Consider the following 23,321-nt stretch of genomic DNA (forward strand, 5'->3'; position numbering starts at 1 on the left):
GGGGAAACTGGCGATTGCTCCTTTAGTCTCCCTAGGGGAAGTGACTCTGGAGCACTACCCCAAGCCTCACGTACTACTCCTTTGTCTCAGGAAACGGTGATGCAGAAAACAATCCCTATCTTTTTAAAGGAGAAATTTGTCTGTACTAAAAACTAATTCTTCGTCCATATCTGCCAAAGTAAATGCCACTAGGATTTCACTGGAATCTGTTGCTGAATCTGTCAAGAATCAAATGAGACCAACAATGATAAACCCAAGAACCAGGTGACTTAGAGGGTCATCAGTGAACCACAATTTTAGTCATAAGTGTACTTAACATAATGCTGTTTATTCAGCTAAGTATCAGGGCTTAAGAAGGGGAACTTGATATATTGATTCAAGAGATCCTTCACGTTTGTATTGCCATACAGGAAACTAGGTTTGGCAATTCTATGTTCACTTGCCCAAAAGAGCACTTACTACAGCATTCTTTAATATAACTCTAGTGTTAGAAATAAATGCGGCTTTACTTATATATTGTTAATTGCTTTGCAATTTTATATACATATATATATATATATATATATATATATATATATATATATATATATATATATATATATATATATGTATATATATATATATATATGTATGTATATATATATATATATATATATATATATATACATATATATATATATATATATATATATATATATATATATATATATATATATATATATATATATGTATATGTATGTATGTATGTATTTATATACATATATTAGACAGTAAATTATGTATGTAAATGTATATATATATATATATATATATATATATATATATATATATATATATATATATATATATATATATATATATATATATATATATATATATATAAATTGCTTTATATTTTAAATTGCACACAAGGGTATATATATATATATATATATATATATATATATATATATATATATATATATATATATATATATATGTGTGTGTGTGTGTGTGTGTGTGTGTGTAATGTGTGTGTATGTGCACTCATCAAAGTAAGTTAAATTTAGATTTTAACCTTTAGCAATTCTTGCTGTCATAGAGCATTAGTTGTTTTGGTTGTCTCCATACCTTCATGGTCTACTTCAAATTACTTTGGCTAAATCTTATTGTGCGTCTGGCTCTGTCACATTATCTGATAGCTTTTGCTGGAACAGAATGATTTTTATTTTTCAAGGATGTAGTTTGTTTAGAGTTCAACTTCATTATTTTAAGAATAGATAAAAACAAGAAAGAGGCATGCCTCATTTTGAGAATTATACACGTTTCGGCGGAAGTTTTGCTAGCTTTCTCAGTTCAGGCCGCGCACGTGTGTTTGTGTATGTGTGTGTGTGTATGTATGCTCATGGTCATGGTCTCGTTGCCGAATTTATGTCGCCCAGTAAAGGAACCAAAGATTCAACAAATATTTCCCCCAATAAAATAATATCTTGAGAAAATAGTGCGGAGAAAATATTCCAGCAGTCAGCCAGAGGCCATCCACAATCTTCGAAGCAAATATCCTTTTCCCCCCTCCTCCTCTCACCCCCTTAGAGGGAACCTTAATGCCTTGTCCCTCCCCTATCTCCCACCCCCTCCCCCTCCATTCACCCCTTCCAGTTCCTTGAAAGAATGGCGGCCACCCTTTGATCTTGCAATCTATAAATTCTCCTTTGGTAAGGATTGGCATTCGAGAAGTGCCAACGTCCCCCCAATAAGGATCCTTTTGCTATTTCTTTTCCCCCCCGAATGAGGCTACAAACCTCCTTCCTGCCCCATACCTCTCCTTCTCCCCCTCTCCTTTCCCCATTCTCCACCAACCTCCCACCCTTTCTCCTCTTCTCTCTCTCCTCCTAGTTTCGTTGGGTTGTGGGAAGGCAATGGCATGTTGAGGGTGGGAATGGTAGTAGTGTAGTGAAGGAGAGATAAAAGTGAGTTTTTTAAATATTTTTTTACCGGGAACAATTTAGGGTCATTGATTTTTCTCTCGCGTTGGTATGCAATATCCTCTCTCTCTCTCTCTCTCTCTCTCTCTCTCTCTCTCTCTCTCTCTCTCTCTCTCTCTCTCTCTCTCTCACACACACAAGCATTTAAGCAAAAATATCTATATGTGTACGTTTGCTTCCTTATATTTTTCCCCTCTGTGACATATATATTACAATCGAGAAAAGCCGGGAATTAACCACTTTATTCCTTTCCATACAATTGAGGGCATAAGATAAGCATACATTAATTTAAAAGTCCAGAAGTTTGAATGGACGAGGCAAGATTAATTCAAGACTCAGTGCAAGGAACGAGGGTGGAAATTGAGGAAGAAATATGTAGAGCTGAAACATAGCTACACATGAATAAAAGAGGTAGAATACAAATACTTAGTGGTTTACAGTTGAGGGAAATGCAAACCCACTTTCGCCAAACGCTCTGGGATGTTTCAAATTGTTATTGGAAATTTCTTACACTTGTGTTAGTTGTATAAAGACGAACGGCACTTTGGAAAAGATGTTGGAATGCATATTTTGTTTTCTGGTTTCAGACTGTTTCGAAAATAGTTGATATTGTCTGACATTTGCTTTCTTACGAAATGAATTTTATTGCTTGAATTCCTCTAGGATGAATTAGTCACCATGAGAGAGAGAGAGAGAGCTGTGCATTGGAACATGTATTTGGTAGATTGTGTCTACGCACAATAAACGTGACATTCATAGCGACCGTTGAATCAGTTACGATATCATTTGGTCTGCAGCTGTTTTCAGTGTGAGCTCCAGCGTCATCTAGAATAATTCTAGATGCTCACACGGACTTCATTAATGACGATAAAGGGCATTAAGGTCTGGACGTCGGTAACGAAATGTATTGTTCATTTTAAATATTCATTGGAAAGAAGACTGGACGTATCGGGACGGAAATGGATATATTTGTAGCTGTGTGAATGCGCGTGAAATGTATTTTTTGCTTTCCCAAGGCTACTCGTGTCGTCCTGAATAGAATGCTTTACTTGAAAATATGGTTTTACATGCATATGTAATTCAGTTAATCAGTAGATTAATTGAAGGCACTGGAGGATTGTACAATATAGAAAAAACCAGTCTTTATAACTTATCGTTGAGAAGTAAAGAAATCTAAGCAATAGCAGTACATTATCTCATGCGAATTACATTTGAAATGTTTTGGGTCAATTGTGAATGATTCAGGTCTTGAACATATAAGCTTGATATCTTTCAAAGAGCTTCAGAAATGACAGGGGTATACAGCCACTAAAGGAAATGGTGGAGACTAACATCTTTGAAGATAAACGTTACCACAAAGTTCCTACGGGGAATGGAAGTAGGGACAGGACTTGACTGTTCGCAGTGCAAAAAAAAAAAATAAATAAATAAAAAAAAAAAAATAAAATAAACTGGTATTAGTAGTAGCCAGAGAATAAATATCGGAAGGCCATTTTTTATGTAACAATAGGGTCCGAATATGTTAGGTACCGCGTCAGTGATTAGATGGATTTTTTTTATTCCTGTCAATAAGCCCCTCAAATCTGTGACTAGTTTTCCAGAGAAAGATGGGTAAGGTCTATACGAATTAGTAATATGGATAAAGAAAAAGATTATACGTATAATACCAACCTGTGAGGAGATGCCCTTATTCCTAAATATAGGCAAAGCAACCTCCTACTGTCAGTGCACCTCACGTAGTGCACTGTAGGCATTACTAAAGATTGTTTCCAGCGTTCCTTCGTCCCCTAGTTGCACCCATTTGTCAGCTTTTTATTTTGCCTCCAGGAACCTTTCTTTCCATATTTTCACCGTCTAAGCACTGAATGATCGAAAGTGCTCTGGTGCTTAAAACAGTGTTCAAGTTTAGGTACGACTCAAAGAAAGATTATGTGGGCTAACAGCCTTGAATTAGCATATGATATGATATCAAAATTTGAAAAATTTAGGTCTTTCAAATTTGTCTCCACAGATAAGAGATGAAGTTCTGCTTATCTCAGTCTTCCACCACTGAAAATATTTAAAAATTCCCAACCCGTTCAAAGGGGACTCTTGTCTCTTGTCCTCTTATCCAGGCTCTGCTGCATCTAAATTTGTTTCTTAGCCAGGTTCTCCTGCTGCAACTGAATTTTTCTCTTAGCTAAGTTCTCCTGCTGCGTTTAAATTTGTCTCTTAGCCAGATTCTCCTGCTGTTACTGAATTTTTCTCTTAGCTAAGTTCTCCTGCTGCGTTTAAATTTGGCTCTTAGCCAGATTCTCCTGCTGCTACTGAATTTTTCTCTTAGCTAAGTTCTCCTGCTGCGTTTAAATTTGTCTCTTAGCCAGATTCTCCTGCTGCTACTGAATTTTTCTCGTAGCTAAGTTCTCCTGCTGCTTCTATATTTGTCTCTTAAGCCAGGTTTTCACGCTGCTTCTAAATTTGTCTCTTAGCCAGGTTCTCTTGCTGCAACTGAATTTTTCTCTTAGCCAAATTCTCCTGCTGCTTCTAAATGTCTCTTAGCCAAGTTCTCTTGCTACAGCTGAATTTTTCTCTTAGCCAAGATCTGCTGCTTCTAAATTTGTCTCTTAGGTTCTGTTGCTGAAACTGAATTTTTCTCATAGCCAAGATCTTCTGTTGCTTCTAAATTTGTCTCTAAACCAGGTTCTCCTGCTGCAACTGAATTTTTCTCTAAGCCAAGTTCTCCAGCTGCTTCTAAATTTGTCTCTTATTCAAAGTCTCCTGTTGCAACTGAATTTTTCTCTTAGCCAAGTTCTTCTGCTGCTTCTAAATTTGTCTCTTAGCCAGGTTCTCCTGCTGCAACTGAGTTTTTCTCTTAGCCAAATTCTCCTGCTGCTTCTAAATTTGTCTCTTAGCCAAGTTCTCCTGCTGCACCTTAATTTGTATGTAAGCCAGGCTCTCCTGCTGTATCTAAATTCATCTCATAGCCAGGATATCCTGCTGGATCTAAATTTGTCTCTTAGTCAGGTTCTCCTGCTGCATTTAAATTTGTCTCTTAAGCCAGGTTCTCCTGCTGCATCTAAATTTGTCTCTTAGCCAGGTTCTCCTGCTGTATCTAAATTTGTCTTTTAGTCAGGTTCTCTTGCTGCATCTATATTTGTCTCTTAAGCCAGGTTCTCCTGCTGCATCTAAATTTGTCTCTTAGTCAGGTTCTCCTGCTGTATCTGAATTTGTCTATTGGCTAGGCCTTCCTGCTGGATCTAAATTTTTCGCTTCTTCTCCTGTTGTATCTAAATTTGTCTCTTAGCCAGGTTCTCCTGTTGCATCTAAAGTTGTCTCTTGGCCAAGCTCTCCTGCTGCAACTGAGTTCTTCCCCTAACACGTTGGTCTTTACCCAACATGATTGAGATATGGAAGGAGGATGAAGGCATATCGTGATGGAATTTAGTTCTGCTCTTTTACTCATGTGATCTGTGTGGATACCATAAACTAATGTCCAATCCCTCCATAAACAATGAAGTCCGACCCAGCAGCTCTGAATCTGTTGTATCACTGCAAAAGCAGCTGAAAAGTAAGGATGGCCTTCTGTTCCCAGTATTAAGAAAGGGATAAAGAGCGTCAACAACATGGAGTGGCGATCTCCCTGCAGAGTGTGTAACCTCAGGCGGCCGTATTGAAAGGTCTTGGTCCAGCTCAGTGTACTACACTATTACTATTATTATTATTATTATTATTATTATTATTATTATTATTATTATTATTATTATTATTATTACTTGACCCAATTTCACAGAGAAAAATTACCTTACAAAAGCAGGTTGGCCTAAGCACTCCAACCATTGTGGTCAAGGCCTAAGGATCTTCTCTTGGATCTAAGCAATGTCTAGCATAAATGGTTCCTGTAAATTACAGGACTTTCTTTGCATACAGTCACTAAACACTAATTAACAGTAATGTACAATCACTAGACAATAACGCTCACACTTACTATACACCCACTAAACACTCACACTGACTGTACACTTACTAACTAAACACACACACACGTACTATACACTCTCACTCAATAACACTAAACACCCACAGAATACTCAACACTCATTATACACTAAACACTCATAAAACACTAAACACTCACTATACCTTAAACACTCAGTAAACATTCATTAAACACTCACTCAATCCTAAACATTCAGTAAACACTAAACACTCACTAAACATTCACTAAGCACCCAGCTATACACTAAACATTCATTAAGTACTCACTATACAACAAACACTCACTAAACATTCACTAAGCACTCACTATACACTAAACACTCATTAAACACCAAATACTCACTAAATCCTAAATGCTCATTAAACCCCTAAACACTCATTAAACACTAAACAGTCACTGAACATTCACTAATCACTCATTAATATTCACTAAACACTTACACACTAAACATTCACTAAACACTAACATTCACAAAACAGTCACTAAACCCTAAACATTCTCTAAACATTTACACACTAAACATTCACTAAACCCTAAACCTAAATGCTCACTAAACATTCACTGAATACTTACACACTAAACATTCACTAAACATTCTCTAATCCCTAAACCTAAACATTCACTGAATACTTACACACTAAACATTCACTAAACGCTAACATTCACAAAACATTCTCTAATCCCTAAATACTCACTAAACATTCACTGAATACTTACTAAACATTCACTGAACACTTACACACTAAACATTCACTGAATACTTGCATACTAAACATTCACTAAACACTTACTCATAAACATTCACTAAACCCTAAACACTTACTAAACATTCACTAATTACTTACTCATTAAACTTTCAGGATAAAAAAAAATTCACAATCGCACTAAACCCCTGTTCAATTTGCACGGTTACCAGACCTTTAAAGATGGCCGCAAGGCTCTGCAGCGCCTCCCTGGTGGAAGACCACCGAACTACCCTCTATGGATAAGACCCTCACAGCATAATGATGCAAATTCTTTTGGTATGCTTGCTGTGTCATACTGGTACAGAAACTTATATTTTATGATGACCACATTCTTCGATTACTTTGACTGGAAAGCCCAAAAATACTTGCTTTTGCTGCTTAAGCAAGCAGCAGAGATTTCCTCCTCCTAAGTTAGAGGGTAAATCAGATTTTTTTTTCTTATTCCAGGCATACTAACTCCTCCAGAGAAAGTATGTTTTGGAAAATATTCTAATACGTGTTAAATTTAAGTAAAGTTATTACGTAATTACATAATCATGTAATTATTAAGTATTGAAAACATGTTTGCCGTGAATTAAAAACCGTAGTGTATAAAAGTGTTCTCATTTTAGAAAGTGTTTGTGGAATCTATATTCCAGGGTAAAATTCATACCTAAGAATTCTAAAAAGATTTCATTTTAGTGCGTTGATATTTCAGTAGGATTTATGCTTTTATTTGTACAAATTCTTGGTAGGAGACTCGGTCCTTTTCTAACTGAACTTTGGAACTGGTCGTAAAGATAGCCAGTGTCTAGACATCGTGTTCTCCTTCTTCCTGCCTCACCGTGTCGTAGGTGGCATTGCCAGAAAAGCCTGAACCAAATTTCTTGTTTTCTTCCTCTGGCTTGATCTGCAACTAACATTACAGTATATATATATATATATATATATATATATATATATATATATATATATATATATATATATATATATACAGACACATACTCGTATATATACATATGATTCAAATATACATATATGCATATATACATATGTATAGATATATATATATATATATATATATATATATATATATATATATATATATATATATATATATATATATATATATATTATACATATATATATATACATATATATATATATATATATATATATATATATATATATATATATATATATATATATATATATATATTTATATATATAAAATACTGTATATGTATATATAAATATAAATATATATATATTCACATACATACGGTATATTCATATACATAATTACATATACATAAATATGTCTCTATCTTTATGTAAATTCTGTTTGTAGCATCTTGTGATGGTATTAATGGACTTGGAGAAAGCTTTTAGATTTATGTTTGACTTTGGAAGTCTAACAACCAGATTTTAATTGTACGGAAAATATTGCAGGCTTATATACCAGTACATTAAGTTTGACGAAAATAATGTGTATTAACTTCGTTTTCTGGTTTAAACTAATTTGGCCCCTTCCCTCCTCTTCTCATCTACCAGGCAAGTTCTGGACCTTTAAAAATAAAATGATTTCGCTTAATGAATTCCCCCCCCCTCTCTCTCTGTTTATTTCCTTAAAGTAAGTGTAATAAGTAGTATTCCTGAATTTTACAAATCATTGTATTTAATCATAAAGGGAAATGCGCTAATATATTATTGAGACTTTGCCGTAACGTTTAATGAAAGTAATGTCTAATAAGTACGAGTAGAACTTTTATTTTTAAATTTATTCACGGTTTGTGCGCTGCTTACTGACCGGGCAATTGAAATGTCAAGGCATTTGAAAGGTTTCAGCTGATGTTGAGTATATACCGCAGTGGTGACATTGAAAAGTCCTCCATGAAGGCACTTAAGAAATAAGTTTTTGTAAGTTATTGTGTTATGGCAGTCCGTGTTTTTATTATCATTCACTGTTAACTGGTCTGAATCATAGCACACACACACACACACACCACACACACACACACACACACATATATATATATATCTATATATATATATATACTGTATGTATGTATGTATATATATATATATATATATATATATATATATATATATATATATATATATATATATATATATATATCTGTATTATGTTATACTTCAAGGTTTTGGAATATTGCATGATTAATGGTATATGGGGTTCGATTCCAGAGTAGGCCAGAGCACTTTGGGCATGTTCTGTCAAGTCCCCCTTTGCCCATTTGAACTTATACAGTGTCCCAGTACCGGATAGTTAGTGAAATGTGGTGACTATAATTATGTTGTTGAAAGGTATTTGGTAGCAACTTCATTCCAAAAGAACCCTCTTGAGTCGCCACCTCTAAGGAAAAATGTGTGTGGTCAAATACACAAATAAATGCATAAATTTACCTATTTATTCAGTCGGACATAGTCCATTTATAACGTTGAACAGACAGCCGCTGTTGTTTCTGCCAAAAACATTTCTTTAAAGAAAAGAATAGCATGTCCTTGCTTTAATGAATAAAGCTTTCAAGGGTAGAAACAAAATACAAAAGCATACACTGGAAGCACCTGACTTGGGGGAAGCACGTGGTCTCTTACCAGGTCTTGGGAAAATGCTCTGGGGAGAGCAAGAAATACTGAAGAGAGAAAAATGCTTCCCAAATTAGCCTATGAGGTCAAGGCGGAATGAGGTATTTCTTGGAGCAGGCAGAAGAGAGGGGAGAAAAAAGTGAAAGGAAGAGAAGTGAATAATATAATGGCATTGCGAAAGAGGGAAGGGAGAGAGAGTATATATATATATATATATATATATATATATATATATATATATATATATATATACTATATGTTTATGTGCATGTATGTATGTATATATATATATATATATATATATATATATATATATATATATATATATATATATATATATATATATATATATATATAATATAGTCACACATATGTGTATATGTTTGTGTACACGAATTTTTTTTTTTTCAACATGACCATTTTATTGAGGTGGCATTGGAGGAGAATAGCACCGTGGCCTTTGTTACATTTGTACTTTTTTTCGGTGCTGAATATGAATGACCGCTTGTACAGGAAACTTCTACAATATCAGTTTTTTCTTGATCCCATAGAAGCATTGCCGCTCACCTTATCTTGCAAGTAATCTCACCCTCCTCCTCTCCCCCACCCCCGGGACATTAAAGGCTCTTCATCCATCAAGGACTTTCTAGTTCTTTCTCTCCTTCTCCCTCCTGTTTTATTTATTGAAGGTAGCTGGTGTTCTCCAAAAAATGATGTTGAATTGTATGGATTGAGTGAAGATTTTGGGGAAAATGTATAAGAAAGTGTTTTTGACATTGGTGACCTTAGAAGTTGTAACGTCTGTAAATAAGGTTACATTAGCCTACTGCATACTTTGTGACTTCCATTTTCCAGTTCACGAGAATTGAATCCGTTGCCTTATTTATTAGTTTCGTTAAACTCTTCCTCAGTAGATTATATTAAGTTACACTGATATAAGACAGGAACGTACTCACTTGTAACTATTAATTGATTAACCTATTTGAAACAATTTTACTAGGAAATTTTATATTTCAGATGTTGGTAATCTTAGGAATTGCAGTGCATGTGAATAAAACTGTATGAGTCAATCATATTCTCTAGTTTTTTCGTTTTCTAAAGATAGGACAGTCAATGTAATTGGGTTTAGACCACCTGTGTCTCTTTTGACCTTAACATGTATCCTAACAGCAGCATTCCTTATTCTGTGATTTTATTTAAAGGGTGAATGGTATAGTCAGATCGAAAAGCAAGAACTTTTGCTTGATGTTTAATGTATCGTAGTTTTAACGTATTATTAGGAAGGAACTGAGATTTTTTTCTCGATGAATATGTCGTATTCTCGAAAAGAGCAAACAAAATTGCAAAAGAAATAAAAAAAGAAATCTTTTTGCCAGAATAAGTCCATCTATTTTTGTATTCTACAGAATACAGGATATCTTCACCGACTTTCTCCTGGAACAAAACTGAAACAATTTTTCAAATACTGGGGTTGAATTTCCAGTGTATGCATTTTCCAGAGATTAAGTGTAGTGGTGGTATTGCATACGTTTCCAGCTTTCACGTCAGAGAACGTTGTCAGGAAAGGAAATGGCAATATCTGCTATGTGTACTGTTGCTTCATACGGAGATTTTGTGTGTATATGTATATATATACATATATATATATATATATATATATATATATATATATATATATATATATATATATATATATATATATATATATATATAATCTGTATCTATATAAAAATTGATGTGTGTACTGTATGTGTGTGTGTGTGTGTTCCAGCATAACTCTGAAATGCATCAAGCAATTTCAACCAAACTTGGTATACATATAACTTACTAACTGGGAAAAAATGCTGTGGGGCTAAGACATCACTGGCACCAAAGTGGGTAGGGATGGGAATGGGGTGACACGTAAAAATAACTGAAAATGACAGACGTTAGTGTCTAATCCATAGCTTTCGAGGTCGCTGAGATGAATAGTGGTACTCCTGATGCCCTTTAAGTCCAAGTTCAGCCCTGACAGGAAGTGGGGGTGAGAACGGGTGGGTAGGGGGTGGCATGTGAAAATAACTGAAAACAGAGACATTAGTGTCTAATCTGTAGTTTTCGAGGTTGCTGAGATGAATAGTGGTACTCCGGATGCCCTTTTCCAAATTCAGCTCCCGATAGGAAGGGTGGGTGAGAAGGGTAAGGAAGGGGGTGACATGTGAAAATAACTGAAAATGACAGATATTAGTGTCTGAGTCATAGTTTTCGAGGTTGCTGAGGGATAGGAAGTGAGAGAGAGAGAGTAGAGGGCTGTTGGGAGGAGAAAGAGTGAGCGAGAGAGAGAGAGAGAGAGTTTATCAGTTTTTATCCAGAGTTTTCCCGGGCAGCGCCAGGTTGGTCATCTTATATATATATATATATATATATATATATATATATATATATATATATATATATATATATATATATATAGGCTATGTTTGTGTGTGTATGTGTGAATTTTGTAAATTGCGTGAATTTTGTATGCTCAGAAATATTAAGCCACAAATATCACTTAATGTAGGATTCACTATACCGTAGGGATAACTTGTACCCAAGGGAAATTTTAATTGATGAATGTATCTGCCCCACCAGGATTCGAATCCTGGCCATATGTTTCGATACAGCCATTGGTGGTAAAATTGATTATAGATTTAGACACATTATATATATATATATATATATATATATATATATATATATGTTTGTGTTTGTAATTATATAGACCTTTATTACATTAATAATTCTCGACGGTATGGATGCCTTAGTAAGAAAAGATGAAAGTTTTGAAGAGTACTAACCGTAGGCCATGAAGTAAGGAAAAAGAATATCCTGTGTGTGAGTTCTTTCATAGATTATTTTACACTTGCTCTAGGAAACTGATTGCAGACACTGGTTACATTTTTATACTCACTTCTGATCTGTCATTCTACGGTGTATAAACGACCAAGGCATGTGTTAAGGCTACTTCTTTCCTTTAATTAGAATCATCGTCGACTAATCCGTCCTCTGTGTACACTTCTGCACATGCAATCAAAAGGACATTCAATGTTTATCCTATTTTGGTTTTTTGCTGTTCCAATCTTATGTGGAATATACGTTTTGTCAATTGGAAATAAAGTACAACTGTTACAGGGGATTTTAGCGAACTAGTAGTCCTAATTTTGCTGCTTTTAGCCGCTTACCTGTGGCTTTTCCTGTATAACTTAAGTTTGCCCCTGTTATGGTGACTTCACCTAAATGTTCTTAGGTAACACCTCTTATTGCCGTAAGATATATCAATGAAAAAATTTACAGGTAATGGGAACACTTAGATGTTCAAAGTAGTGTCATTATGATAGATTTACTAATTGTTTAAAATACATTGAGGCTCGGAATATCTCTAAGTTAAGGCAGTTTATGATATTAGCATTTTATTATTTACAAGTACTGATGCAAATTTTGCAGATGGACCCTTTCCATTTATTTTGAGTAATAACAATTAAGAGATGAACATATCAAACTTTCGTTGGCTAGGTTAGGTAGGTAGGTATTAAACAAAATCAAATATAAGTGGGACAATGGCTGTGATACTGGTTTGCCATTCCGCTTAGTGGACCTAATTCATTGCATCCAAGAAAAGTACGAAAAGCTATGATTTTGAGGCATCAGTAAACACTGCCATACTAGAACATACTCAGGAGTTGTACTTTTCCTTAGGCAATTATTTTTGCAATATTGTGTATGGTATGTTAACAAGGTATCTTTCACCAAATTTAGTACTTACATAGCAAATTGTATGCTATTTAGGCCTGCTGTATTTCTTCCTAAGGGAAGGGCCGTTTACCATGCACGATTTCCAAGGAATTGCAGGCAGTCCTGACTGGCATAACATAATAAAAGTGTATTCATAGACGTGATTTTTCAATTATGCTAAACAACAAGATGAAACTTTTCCTTTTTTTTTCTTTTTTTTTTGTCCTGTAGTCCCATTTCTGTAGCGTTCTGTGAGGCATAATATACTATACTGAGGTATGCGGAATTATGAAGTAGCTTTTCAGAGCACTGCGGTACATTGCCATCGTATGTTGCGTCTTCTGTCGGCTTCACTGAATAGTTTTGCACATCCCAGAATCAGCAGTGTAGGCTGCATTTGTAGTCCACCTGCAATTACAGTTTGAGATTGGATCTCATCAGATCTTAAAAGATGAGTAGTTAGCATGTTGATCGGTTGTTATAGTTTTATCCATATAAGTTTTTTTTTTTAACTTAGGTTTATTTGAGTACTGTAGGATATTTCACATTTGACCTCGACTAACGTACTGTTGATTGTTGTCCAGATCTGTCATGCAGCTTTTCACCTACACATTTCTCTCTTGTTAAGTTTGTTGTGGGCTGCTGGTTATTCCTAAGGTTTCCTGGAGAAGTTAGAGAGAAATTTCACTAAAGTGGTTTAGATTTAAAATGGATAATTTAAATTTTTTATATATATATTCCCTGATATGTTAAAAGAGGAATCCATAATCAGTGATCATGGGCTTGTTTTTAGCTTTCTGAAAAGAAAACTATTTTGCCGGCTTTGTCTGTCCGTCCCCACTTTTTTCTGTCCGCACTTTTTCTGTCCGCCTTCAAATCTTAAAAACTACTTAGGCTAGAGGGCTGCAAATTGGTATGTTGATCACCCACCCTCCAATCATCAAACATACCAAAATTGCAGTCCTCTAGCCTCTGTAATTTTTATTTTATTTAAGAATAAAGTTAGCCAAATAAGTGTGTCTGGCAACGATATAGGCCAGGCCACCACTGGGCCGTGGTTAAAGTTTCATGGGCCGCTGCTCATACACCATTATACCGAAACCACCGAAAGATAGATCTGTTTTCGGTGGCCTTGATTACACGCTGTACAGAAAACTCGATTGCGCCGAAGAAACTTCGGCGCAATTTTACTTGTTTAAAGATGGCCTTGGTGCATGAAAAACCATTTACGGGAGTTTTATGGGCTTGAGCCTTTGTTGTTCATCTTTGGGTGAGAAAAATTCTTTTGAGGTCCAAGTCATCATTCATATATACTGTATATATATATATATATATATATATATATATATATATATATATATATATATATATATATATATATATATATATATATATATATATATATATATATATATATACAGTATATATGTATATAAATTTTGTGTGTATGTATATGTATGTATATATATACTGTAAATATGTATAGGTAATGAACTTTATTGCGAGAAACGAATATCGGCATTTCTAGCATTAATTTTACATGTGAGTCTGAATGTTCTTTTGACTTAATTTCTGCGATATGTAATACTCTGAGGAGCAGGATATTTAATTTCTCACGCATTCCCTCTACTTAACAGCCCATTTTATATTAGAGCTGCACTTCACATTTCTTATCTCGCCTCCGTAGTGCACGTCATCATGTATATGAGCTTGAGCATCTCATTATGTTATATGGTTATCAATCCTTCCATCTGGAGGTAATCGCGCGGCATCCATTTCATCGTCTCGGTTGGCTTTTTAATCACAATCACGCGGAGAAATGGCGCGTGACGTCTGCGGCGACTGATGCTCAGAAATTATTTAGGTCTGCGGAAATGACTTTTACGGAGGCTTTATCATCATCACCCAGCTTCAAGTTCACTACGTCTTCTCCATCATAATGAGGTATCCCGAAGACCCGCCTTGTGTATGTACACACGTGTAAAGTATAAATAACCACACAGATCGGTAAACTAGCTCTGCAGAAGTGTATGTACATACATGCATGTATAACCACACAAACCAGTAAACTACTGTAGCTTTACAGAAGCTGACAAGTTCAGCGATGTTTCCGAAACATATCCTCGTCTTGGCAAATGTATCCAACATGTGAGGCGCTAATTGCCGAATGGGTCTTGTCCAATACCTCCTTGATAATCCTTTCTGGGGGAGAACACAGTCTGTTGCTTAGCCTGGATTTGATGATCCTTCGAAGTACGCAGTTGACCGCCATTAGCCGGAAGGCTGAGCTGATGGGAGAGAGAGAGAGAGTGAGGGGCTTTGTTGGAAAGTCGCGACTCATTTTTTCGCTCGTTCCGCGGGAGATGAGATTGTCCGGAAATAATTCGAACTCCTCCTCCTCATCCTCCTTTCATTTGGATTCCTGCCAACGCAGCTCATGGCATCCTCGTGTTTTGCCAGTTATTTAGTTGTTTGTCTTTCGCTCTCCCGGATGTTAGGCCTTTTAGAGAAGAGGACACTGAATGTTTTCCAGCTGGGCTGCTTCGTGAGAGCTTTTTTCGTGTTTAGTTAAATGACTTAAGATTTTTGTGTTAACGGTCTGCTGGCGAATACTTTTTCAGATATTCGGACAATGAACACAAAGAAACAAACACTTGCTTTGACATACTGTCATTCATAATTCATAATAAAAAGAATGATGATAAATCTAGCATGATTTCCCTCCTCGTGTCAATAATAAGACGAGAAATGTTCTGTAATCCCGATTTTAATAGTAAGTACATTATAAATGTGTAAATTCAAATATATTATATGGAAATAAATGTAATGAACGGAATCTACTGAAAAACAATGTTATTAGATTAACTTGAATTTGGAATCATAACTACTAAAGATCCGTCTGACAACTTCATCCGTTGAATTATTTACATAGTAATAGATCCTTAATTGCTGACTTCAGTCCAAAATACTCAAGGCAGTCAGATTACATAACCGCTAGTACGCTATTGACAAATCTATTGAACTGCGACATCTAGGCTGCTTTAAATATTATATGAAAAATCGACATTCTACGACCTTACCTCTGCTCATACCGTCATTACACAGACCGATGAAATACGGTGTAATTTAGGAAACTGAGGAAAAAAAGTATGTAGGCTAGACCGGTTTTGAAATCCACGTGACTCTCTCTCTCTCTCTCTCTCTCTCTCTCTCTCTCGTAATAATAATAATAATGATAATAATAATAATAAGATTTATTTCCAGTATTTACATTGGCTCTTCTGGATCTTACTTGGATAAAATGTATTTCGATGTTACATTTTATACTACTTGCAGTTTACTACATACAACACACCTGAATGAACACCTTAAAAATAAAAAACGAAACGTAGCTCTGTAACACATAGTATAGTAGTATGTATAATTTCATTTACATGTGTAATTTAAGCTTCATATTGATTTAGAAAGTTGTACTCCTATTGTTACAATTCTGGAAATGCAGTGATATTTTACAGTATAAAGAGTAATCAACCTACAGGCAAAATGCGTTTAACGCTGATTTGAAAGAATTGATATTAACTAGTGTTTTTATATCTGTTGGTAGCTTATTCCAAGCCAAAGGACCTTGTACAGCGAACGATCTTTTACCCAGCTCGGTATTTGTCCTTGGTATGTAAAAGAGAGAGAGAGTGTGGGTGAGTGAGTGAGTGAGTGATTGAGTCTAGATGGCCACAGATCCTTCAAAATAGCAACTCATAAAATATTTTGAAGCTGTTTAAAAAGAAACAAACCCCCTTAAAAGTGCAATGTACATTAAAGCGAATTATTTGTTTGAAAAAGTTTCTTTGATTATCGGTTACTGTGGAGTATGTTGATAGTTTCTTATACTTATCGTGCGTTGAAAGGTCTTTCAATGCAAAATAACGGTTATAGTGCTAGAACATTCATAAAGATTTGATAAAGCCATTGTAAAAATCTTGACAATATGGTAGATTTCATGAAATGTTATTAAAATGCCCACTTGATAAAGGATAAAGGAAATCTATTTTGATAATCTAAGTGGAATTTTCAAGTCGTATTACAGTGCCGTAAATGTCCAGTGTCGATTTACACTTATACTAGCGATCTGGTCCGTGGAATTTCACCTTGTCGACAGATGTGGAGTGGAGTCAGATTGTTTCCTACATATCATCATTTAAATTCGCATTTCGTTTGCAAAAGTCTTGCGTCTTGTTATGTTATTCTCAGGAACGTTGAAGAGTCACTCGGACAAATTTATGCTTTTTTTTCAGTAGAGAGAAGATTTTGCTCGCAGAAACACAAATAAAGGCAGAGCTAACAAAATAAAATGTTTTTAGATGATGGATATGTTTCTCAAGGTACAAAGTTAAGTACAATGTGCCTTGCAACTCTGAGATTGATGCACATTAAGGAATATGTATCCGTCGTCTAAATACATTTCGTTATGTTAGTTTTGATATGAACTTTTTGCCAGCAGTCAGCTGTTGTCTGCTCCCCCACTCCACACACCCCCCAAAAAAACTATGCACTGATGCCATTTGTCAGCTTACAGGAGTCAGTTAGCAAGGATGAACAATATGTGAGTGCATGTAATATACACTAATGTCATTTCAGGATTGAAGTAAAATGGCTGAAGAATACCTGAGTTCATTTTTGCTATGACGGAAATTTGAGTTTGAATCCCCTCATTTTTGCCACGGTTAGGATTCCAAAGATCAGATCAGTATCTTAGGCCATAGTGAGCCTTGTTAGATATATTTGGTATCCTAAGACTGCGTTTTAGAGTTATTTTCGATAACGCTTGTACTTTTATCCTGCCCTTTGTGATGCGTAATTTATACAATCTACAATTTTGCAAGGAAATTTATCACTTCCATACATAACTGCAATCCCTGTCATGACATGTCAAGATAAGCTTAAAGTAGTATAGCTCTTATGAAAGGCTTGCTGTCCATTCCAGGGATTCTTTTTGAACTATATGTATTCCTTAACTGTATTCCCAAGCCTTTTGTTGTAATTTTTTTTTATTGACAGACCTTTTACTTTGAATCTCTTTCAGCTGTAAGCCGTTTTCATAATTACACAGTATGTAGTGACTGAGGAACTAAAAATGAAGTATGCACCAACACACGCACAGAGATATTGCAATTTTGGAATAGTTAAATGGCTTCTTACCTTGCTGTTGACCTTGTTATAAAAAAATTTGTGTGTGTGTGTGTGTGAGAGAGAGAGAGAGAGAGAGAGAGAGAGAGAGAGAGAGAGAGAGAGAGAGAGAGAGAGAGAGGGGGGCGGGGTGAAGGCTGCCCAGATTCAAAGGGAATGTTGAAAACGGTCTTGGCTACACCCTTTTTGTATTTTTCTTGATTTATACAGTATTTGTATTTTATATTAAGGAAACTTGTGTATGGTACAAAGTACTAGAGAGGCTGTGTATGACGAGTTATCAGATATCATCAATATCCGGATGTTATTTTTTTCATCAGGCAACGTTGCTAGTCTTAGTTTTTGCATTACTAGTATTAATTGTAATTCAGAGTTAGAAGTTCTATTCAAACACGGTTTTTAAACTGGATTCTGTTTTTTCATCCATATTTCCATATATGTATAAATTTACTCTTTTAATAAAATGAGGAATTCCTAATTACTTTGTCTGCAGTTGGGTAATAAGCAGCTTTTCTTATTCGATAAAATAAAATCTGCCATGTAAATTTTCCATGTAAATACCTACTATTTTTTCGTATTAATTGAAAATGCAATTAATGTTCTTGTTTCCCAAGATAAGTCCATTCCAAAATGAAGACAATTTTTTTCCCCAACCAAACACACATTTAACGGTGACCTTATCTTCTGAAGCGTAATTTCCTCATTCTGTTAAGGTAAAAGTGTATTTTTCAGTCTCAGAGTCACCAAGGTTCATTGTATATTCAGAATCCAGAGTGTTGCTTTATTCTCATTATTGCTTCCGAATAAATTCACAAAGTAGATGCAGGTACTTTTCAACGGAGAAGGCAATTGTCAGATTTTTCATGCTGACTGAACCGCAGAAAAATGTCAGATTCATTAGAATAACTAGAAAAGTCTCCCCCCCCCAAAAAAAAATGAGGCTCATGAAGGTTTCTCTTTGACGGAAAGATCATTCTGAAGCTGATTGCTTGCCGGCGAGAGTTCTGGATGGGAAAAGGTGAAAATGTATTCGAACTGTAACGTCCTGTTTTTGAAGGGCAAAAGTCGAGGGTCTCTCTTTGACCTCCTCTTGTTTGTTTGTTGCTGATACTTTTATGCCTTGGGTCATGAAATATTTGATCTGGAATGTTTTTGGTTATTTTTAGTTTCTTTCTCTTTTAAACATACCTACGTAGAATATATATTCATATATAGTACTGCATGCGACGGGCTTCTCATTAAACCTCTGCTATCAGAATTGTTTATTCATAAAAAATTTATTTGTGGCTGATTGTTTGAAATAAATACGAGTTGGATACGATGCATTTAAAAGACCAAATGGTTTAAGGAATGAGTTGTTGCATACAATACTGCACAAATGCTCGCACTTACAGGAGAGAGAGAGAGAGAGAGAGAGAGAGAGAGAGAGAGAGAGAGAGAGAGAGAGAGAGAGAGAGAGAGAGAAACCTGTAATTTTGGAATGATATGTGTTTGTATATACATTAACCTGTGTTAATAGGGAACAGTTACTTTTAAATGATTTTTGGATATGACAGTCACTCGCTAAATATACGAGTTATTGTTGATCATCATTTTAATCTACATTGATAAAATTTTAAATGCAGTTATAATTTAATCTGTTTCAGATCGCACGGATATGTGATTTAAATTTAGAAGCCGTGCCTTGTGAGACAAAAAGTCTCTTATGTTCAAGATCCGCGAAATTAGAGGACAGTTAGAAAGTTCAAGAAGATTGTACAGGATTTGTTCTCAACTTTTTAAATAATGACGAAACTTGTGTACCCGACCTGGATTCTCCCTTCGCGGCTTACTTGCGTGTTTTGAGGAAAGTTGTAAATGCCTCGAATATGCTGCGGCCGCTCCTTTGGAAAATAATAATACGCCCAAAATTTTTATGTGATATTATTATTAGTGTTATTTTGCTTTGTACGGTACTGATACTGGAGTAAGATTGCTCTTAATTTGCTCAAAGTTTTTCTTTTTTCTTTAGGATTACTCGACTAAAACATTTTTGATGCAGGGAACGTTTGTTTTTCAGTACATCTCTCCCTCTCACTTTATCTCTCTCTCCCCTTTCGTTTGTTCTGGTTTTTCCCCTTTTATTAGTGTCCGTTAGGTCAAAATTGATTCTGTTTATATAATGTCTGTATCCATATTATTATATCTACTTGAAAGTGCCGTTTAGGCTGCTATGTTTTATTGAATATGGTACGATTGTGATATGGAAAGTAAGGCAAAAATTTAACAGCAGTATTGATAACGAAAGAGCCAAGTTGTTCAGGGTAAAAAACCTGGATGTTTGGATCATGTTTGGTGTGATAAAGGTGTGCGAGTAGTTCAAGAGTAAAGGTAAAAAGTGGCATGTTATGTAAAAAGGGTCCGGAAAAGCTTAGGATAGAACTGTTGCTGATGTGATTTAGAGTGTGTGGTGTGGTATAGAAGGTAATTTGATTGTAAAGTATGATTAGAAGTTCTTAGGGCGAAAGTGAAGAGTGTATTAGAATTTGTAGATGGGAGAGAGTGAGTTGGTTTGCAAGTGCGTTTGAGATAAGGATGTTTTTAGTATCTCTGGCTGTATATACTGTAAATTAGTTGGATAAGGAAAGGAGTCCTGAGTGGATTGTGGCCTGGTTGATGTTTACATGTAAAGTGTTAATTCATGAGAGGGAGGAGAAGCTGCAGAGTATGAAAATGGTTGCAGGTGATGATGAAAGGTGAAAATTAAAGATTGCAAGAGTGAAAATATGCGGGGAAAAAAATGGAAGCCAGGAACCACGAGTCATGGTATGGGTGACAGGAAATGAAGGTTTTTCTTATTTAGGATAGGTCTTTTGAATGCATAGGATCTCTGTATACTGTGGAAAAACGTTTTTTGTTTGTCAAACCAGGGTAATATATATATATATATATATATATATATATATATATATATATATATATATATATATATATATATATATATATATATATGTATGTGTGTGTGTGTGTATGTATATATGTGTATATCTATGTTTATTATATATATATATACACATTTATTTATTTATTTATTTATTTATTTATTTATATACATATATTTATTTATATGTATATATATATTCATCTGATAAATGGAAGAACAAGTTAACAATAATTGTACGCTTGTCATCCTGGTATTAGTAAGAATGGCCATGGTCAAAAGATAACGTTAAATCATAGCTGATAAAATTATTAACTCGGTAGACTTTATTGACTTCAAGTTTGCAACTCGTAAGTCAGTAACTTTTAATTTCTGTCATATCCATGGAGTTCTCCCAGACCCGTGTATTTTTATCAACGGATCCTCTGCATTAAATCGCCCCACTTTTCAGACCTTTTTTTTTCAGTCATAGGCTGACGTTGTCAACACTTTTAGAATGGCTGAAAGCCAAGTATATAGAAGCATTTCATAGTTTCTGAACCATAATCTGTTTCAAAAGGTCACTGAAGATTGTAGACTGCATCATGCTGGTGTTAGACTTGCCACAGATGCATTTAAATCATCCTCAATTCCAAGCCTTTTAGTTGAATAAAATATTGTATCTCCATACAACACTTTATTCAACTAAAAGGCTTGGAATTGGGTGTTTTTAAAATTTATGAGGATAATCTAAATTTTCCTAGGCCATTTGTATTCATAGGAAAGTAGTTTACAGCCAGTTTTAATGTACAGGAAAAGTAGTTGTACTCAGTAAGTTTTTTGCCACACCCCCATGGAAGTTGCTACAAGTTTCCTTTTGTAACTGCCTCAGGGGAGTTATGACGGATATGGAACTGGATGTAACATGGTAAATTGATATGAAACATTGTTAGAGTTTGATGATTCACATTTTAGTTTTATGAATGGCTCCAAATCCATTGCTAGGGTTGTAGTTGGAATTTATTACTAGTTAGTTTTAGAGGTGTATCCTCACCATAATGACCACATAATTTATAGCAGAGCCTTAATGTATTTTAGCCGCTCTAAAAAAATAGGAGTGGTAGATGAGGGGAAATTTCACAGTTTTTTCCAGGGCTTATATTATTTTGTATATAGCAGTTTTTTATTCAACAAGCCCCTTAACTGTAGGAATTTTGCAGTGGCTCCACATCTTCCAAAGCAGATACCCAAACTGTAGTAGGGCAGATAAACTTCCCAAGCAGGCGACACCAGAAGTTATTCAAAGGCGATATGCCGTTTAATTTCGAGACCTCATACAAATATTAGATCATGAATAAACCGTTCTTGGCAAGAACGCTGGAACTAGAGGGGGGGGTTTGTCCAATGTCCAATTAAAAGTTATTATAATAATGCCTACACGATGGCAAGCACTGTGTCGCCTACCTATTGGTCACACCCTGAAATGCACAGATTTTGTAATGGCTGATGCTCGCCAACCATTCTGCAAAGATTGCTTGGTCGTCTTGACTGTGAGACGTTTGTTGATTGCATACCCCAGCCTTGGAGAACATAGAGAACGATTATCCTTCTGACGCTTGAGGTTGGGACAGCAGACACATCCATGCCATAATTCTTGGAGGCAATGTGAGTCACAATCTTAGGGGTATTGTCAGGTTTATTGTGATTTTCCGCAATAAATTTTATTTTAATAAAATTTGGATTTGATTTTAAGAAATTTAGGCTGTCAAGCCAAGCCTTGGGTGAGAAATTGGAAATGGAGTTGTATGATAGTAAGATGAAGAGATCCAGAAAATAAAAGAAGGTGAAGTACCTCTTAGGAATCAGCTTAGGGGCAAGGGACGCTGCAAACACCTCCCCTTGCGGGGGTCTTGAATTTTAATTTTGATTTATTTATCTTAATTTCATACCATTCTTTCGTCCTGTGTTTTGATCCAGATATAAATTTCAATAGTCATATTGCAGTGGCATGTTCTAATGATTGTTCTTTTTTACATGCTATACATTGTTTCAGGCGTCATTGCCAGTGCAGGTCACGCTGCCTGATGACCCCTAATTAGTGAAGCTTGCAGAAAGTTGCTTTCAGGCGGTACAGACTTATTACATAATGAAAAAGCCAGATATCAAAGCATGGCAGTTGAAGGAACGTTGGCAAACGGTGAAATGTATGG

This window comes from Macrobrachium rosenbergii, chromosome 59, assembly GCF_040412425.1.
Source record: "Macrobrachium rosenbergii isolate ZJJX-2024 chromosome 59, ASM4041242v1, whole genome shotgun sequence".
In the NCBI taxonomy this organism is placed as follows: domain Eukaryota; kingdom Metazoa; phylum Arthropoda; class Malacostraca; order Decapoda; family Palaemonidae; genus Macrobrachium; species Macrobrachium rosenbergii.